At 35.5% G+C, this 5,675-nt stretch overlaps 1 pseudogene; it reads left to right on the forward strand.

Moving 5' to 3' along the window:
- Window positions 1-3,760: 3,760 nt before the first annotated feature.
- On the forward strand, window positions 3,761-5,312 carry LOC142613445 (7-deoxyloganetin glucosyltransferase-like; annotated as a pseudogene).
- Window positions 5,313-5,675: the final 363 nt, after the last annotated feature.

The following is a 5,675-nucleotide window of genomic DNA, read 5'->3' on the forward strand; positions in this document are numbered from 1 at the left end:
TGAGGTATAAAGTAATTGAGTTAGGGAAGCCCAAGGAGTTAGTAAAAGCCCATGGGAAGCACATAATTAGAAAGGGTCAATGACGCCCCAAGAAAGTAAAAGGGTCAAGGATGCCCAAAAGGAAATAAACAGGACACAGGAGCCTGCAAGTAATGTAGTAAAGGGCCCAATGAGTTTATTGGGCTACTAGAAAAGAGATAAACAGCAAGCCCAAAGAGGCCCAGCAGTTCTAGGTCAAATAATATTACGGCAAGTATAGCAGAATGACGTAGCTGAAAGTAACAGCAAGACTCTAAGAATAAAGCACGAAGAATGGCACGAAGGAGGGGAAGCCCACAATTGGGCAAAGCCCAACAAGCCATAAAGAATGAGAAATCAGGAAAGTAGCCCACGCCGTAAGAAGTCAAGGATGAACGGCAGAATGGGCAGACGGACCTTCAGACCGCGGCAAACGCATAAGCAATAGACAGATTTTGGATGAACATGGAAGTAAGGCATGCGCAAGACCCAAACACCACTAGCCTGTACCCAACCAATATAGGAAGTGGTGGGTCATGGGTCAGAGGTAAAAGGGCATGGTCTAGCGGTGGGGAGGGGGGAAAACCAATTTTTGTATTTCCCACTCAGGCTCTTTTGGAGGAAGTGTCCTGCTAGGATGACATACCGCCCAAAAGAAGTAAAACTGAGTTGGAATCACTAGGTGTATGCCATAAGGGACGAAGAGAAAGAGAGTACTCATATCATGGCAGGTAAGAATGACACGACAAGCAAACAAACGAAATAGTCTTCTTTGTCTGGTGATGTGGAGTGGCGCGGCCAGCACAGGTAAGTGGCGCGGCCAGCACAGGTAAATGGCACTAGCTAGACGACTAACCAATTAGTAATGGTCGGCAAGGACGCTCACACCAGACAAAGATGGTTAAGGGCTAAAATAGTAAAAGCCAACTGCAGCAGGCATTATATAAGGAACCCCTACTGTGCACAGAAAGAGGAAGACGGCAACAATAATCTCTAAGGAGAGAACCACAACAACTAAGTAAAAAGGAAGAGATAAAAAACGAAAGGAAAAGAAAGAAAGAATTGGGGAGAAAATGAAAAAAAGAATAGCACAGCAGGCATGCACCGAATATGATAATTTCCCCCTCTCCCTCTCAAACCACGCTCTTTGCTAAAGGCAAGAGACTCCCCTGGGCACAAGTCATTTAGGCCCGTTTCCTCAAAGTAGTCAATTTCTTTCTCGGAGAGATTATTCGCATTGAGGAAATGACTTCTTTCTTGACTTAGACCCTGTAACATAACTCTATACAGCAGACTGATATTTATTTATGATTCAATAGGCTTATTAACACCTGTTCTGTATTTATTTGTGTTGCTATCTCGTAAAACATGTGTTTCTTGTAATGACCCACTATTTACTTTTGTCTAAATGGTGAACAACTCTTTGTTATTATCTTTATTATATATGCCTGCCCTAATTACCATAGCAGCTCTGCTTGCCAGGGGCATGTGATCAAAGCCTTGGCAAAACGGGGCATAGTTTGCGCACAAGCCGGGCCAAGGTGGGTTGCAATTAGACCGGTCTCAACTCTCTGATCCAAAACACATTGGGCCTAACACAGCAGGAAGCAGTCCAACTCAATATCGCACAAAAAGGCCCACCACACAAAGTAATTTTCTAATTATTAACTACTATGCGCTAACTTCTAACTACCAAAACTCACAATTGAAATACTAATCCTTATGAGATACCACTTCCAAAGATTAATATCTTAGCTATTATATATTAATGTTGACTTTACATATATAAAAGAGGGGTTTTCTACCTCCTTGCAAAACAAATGGATTATAGCAAGAATTAGCTAGACAGGGATAAGACTACGCCACTTCTTTTCTACAATATATGTTAAATTCATATCATTTTTCATGCATATTCGCACGCTACACGAAAGAATTATAATAAGAATTAGCTAGATAGAGGTAAGACTACACTACCCCTTTTCTACAATATATGTTAAATTCAGATCATTTTTCATGCATATTCACATGCTACACAAATGAATTATAATAAGATTAACTAGACATGGGTAAGGCTACACCACCTCTTTTCTACAATAAATATTAAATTCAGATCATTTTTCATGCATATATAGATACATGTAGCATTCAACGCACAAGACTTAAATTTTAAGTTTAAACTTAAACTTGGTAGGGTGAAACTCACTCAAATTTCAGTGTCTTCTTCCATGCTTTCAAAGACAAAAATTAAATTCTCATGTGAGTCTCTCTCTACTTCAAATTTTTAAATATTTAATAATTTAAATTGTTCTTAATTATTGAATTGAGGTTTCACTTAAACATTATTTCAATTATTGTTTCGAATAGTTTTCAATTATTAAATTCAAGGGTTTTCCATTTAAATATATGTGATTAATTGAGCCTTAAAGCTCAATGTATTATTGAAAATCATTATATATACATATATATATATATATTTTTTTTTAGGTACCTCTACCATCTTCAATCAATTTTATATAGATATATATATATATATATATATATATATATATATATATATATATGCATATTATGAAACCTTAGTTTCACACAACATGCATTCATTATATAACTTAAAGGTAAAATATTCATTTATTTTTATTATTTATTTTAAGTAAATTAATAAAAAATAATAATTTTTCTAGAGAGGGATATGACTACACCACACCTTTTCTACAATATATGTTAATTTCAGATAATTTTTCATGCATATTCACATGCTACACGAAGGAATTATAATAAGAATTAGCTAGATAGAGGCAAGACTACACCACTTCTTTTCTACAATATATGTTAAATTCATATCATTTTTCATGCATATTCACACGCTATACAAATGAATTATAATTATAATTAACTAGACAGGGGTAAGAGTACACCACCTCTTTTCTACAATAAATATTAAATTTAGATAATTTTTCATGCATATACACATACATGTAGCATGCAACGCACAAAACTTAAACTTTAAGTTTAAACTTTAACTTGGTAGGGTGAAACTCACTCGAGTTTTAGTGCCTTCTTCCATGCTTTCAAGGATAAAAATTAAATTCTTATGTGAGTCTCTCTCTACTTCAAATTTTTAAATGTTTAATAATTTAGATTGTTCTTAATTATTAAATTGAGGTTTCACTTAAACATTATTTCAATTATTGTTTCGAATAGTTTTTAATTATTAAATTCAAGGGTTTTCCATTTGAATATATGTGATTAATTAAGCCTTAAAGTTCAATATATTATTGAAAATCATCATATATATATATATGTGTGTGTGTTAGGTGCCGCTACCATCTTCCATTCAATTATATATACATATATATGCATATTATGATACCTTAGTTTCACATAACATGCATTCATTATATAACTTAAAAGTAAAATATTCATTTATTTTTATTATTTATTTTAAGTAAATTAATAATAATAAAAAATTCTAGACCAGGATAAGACTACACCACCTCTTTTCTACAATATATATTAAATTCAGATAATTTTTCATGCATATTTACACGCTACACGAAGGAATTATAATAAGAATTAGCTAGATAGAGGTAAGACTACACCACCTCTTTTCTACAATATATGTTAAATTCAGATCATTTTTCATGCATATTCGCACGCTACACAAAAGAATCATAATAAGAATTAACTAGACAGGGGTAAGACTACACCACCGGCATATGCATTTTGTGCTCTCACACACACTACAGAACGAAGGAAATGGATTCTAAGACACAAGTAGCAGATAAGCCTCATGCAGTTTGTATTCCATTCCCAGCTCAAAGTCACATGAAGGCAATGCTTAAGCTTTCAAAGCTTCTCCACCATGAAGGGTTTCACATAACCTTTGTGAACACTGAGTTCAACCAGCAACGTTTTATGAAATCCAAAGGTCCCAACTCCTTAGATGGCTTGTCTGACTTTTGATTTGAAACCATCCCCGATGGCCTTCCTCCATCAGATATCAACGCCACCCAAGACACCTCTTCTCTTTGTGAATCCATTATGACCAACTTCTTGGCTCCATTTTCTGACCTCCTTGTAAAACTCAACAGTCCAACTTCAGATAATCCTCCAGTTACTCGTCTTGTTTCAGATGGTTTCATGCCGTTTACAATTACTGCTGCTCAAGAATTCAAAATCCCTGTGGTTATGTTCTTCACTATCTCTGCTTGCAGTTTAATGAGTTGTCTGCAGCTTCCTTCTCTCAAGGACAAAGGCATTGTACCTCTTAAAGGTGTAACAAAAAGTGCAAAATCCAATTGAAATATTGTATTATTTTATTGTAATTAATTGTTGTATGCTGAAAACTATTTGTCTTTGCAGATGAGAGATATTTGACAAATGGGTATCTTGACACAATTATAGACTGGATTCCTGGTATGAGAGACATTCGTCTGAGGGATCTCCCAAGCTTTTTCCGAACCATTGATCCAAATGATATTCTTTTTAGACATGTGATTGATGCAGCAGAGGGAGCTCCTAGTGCTTCAGGAATTATTGTTCACACATTCGATGAGTTAGAGCAAGAAGTTTTGCATGCTCTCTCTACCATGTTTCCTCATGTATATGCTATTGGCCCTCTAGAACCACTACTATATTACTTATCCAATGATCATTTGGAATCAATTGGGTATGGTTTGTTGAAGGAAGAAACCGAGTGCCTCAATTGGCTTAATTCAAAGAAACCCAACTCAGTGATATATGTGAGTTTTGGTAGCGTAGCTGTCATGACACCATCGCAATTGGTTGAGATTGGTTGGGGACTTGCAAATAGTAAGCACCCATTTTTGTGGATAATTAGGCCTGACTTAGTTGAAGGCGGATCAACGATTTTGTCACCTGAATTTCAGGAGGAAATTAAAGAAAGAGGTCTAATAACTAGTTGGTGTCCTCAAGAGGAAGTGCTAAACCACCCCTCAATTGGAGGGTTCTTGACACACAGCGGTTGGAATTCAACCATTGAAAGTGTGTGTGCAGGAGTGCCGATGCTTTGCTTACCATTCTTTTATGATCAGCATACGAACTGCAAGTATACTTGCAATGAATGGGCCATCGGCATGGAAATTGACTTTGATGTCAAAAGAGAGGAAGTAGAGAAGATGGTAAGAGAATTGTTGGAAGGAGATAGGGGAAAGAAAATGAAGAAAAAGGCCATGGAGTGGAAAAAATTGGCCGAAGAGGCCACAGGTCCACTTGGTTCCTCATCCATTAACTTAAAAAATTTGGTGAGTGAAGTGCTTTTATCAAAAGACTAATATACCTTGCTACTCTCCTTAAGCTTAGGATCTGTTACTTCGCTTGTCTTTAGACTATCTCTCAATTTGGTCTTCCTTTGCAGTGAGGAAACAAATGAGAGGAAAGTGAGCTGAAGAAGAAGAAAAGGACGGGAAGAAGTACATGTTGTATAGATTTTTTTAAAGAATAAGTGGTGTAGATTTTATCCTTTGGAAAGGAGAGTCTTGGGGAAATAAATGTTTTTTTTTAGTCTTATATAATAAAATGTTGATATTTGCTTCAAATCTATTGCTATTTTATTTGATATTTTTCTATCTTCTAAAATTTTAATCAATGCGATTTTTTGTGTAGCAAAAAAAAAATGATTGCTTTTTTTTTTTAAT

This window comes from Castanea sativa, chromosome 10 (assembly GCF_040712315.1).
Source record: "Castanea sativa cultivar Marrone di Chiusa Pesio chromosome 10, ASM4071231v1".
Taxonomy (NCBI): domain Eukaryota; kingdom Viridiplantae; phylum Streptophyta; class Magnoliopsida; order Fagales; family Fagaceae; genus Castanea; species Castanea sativa.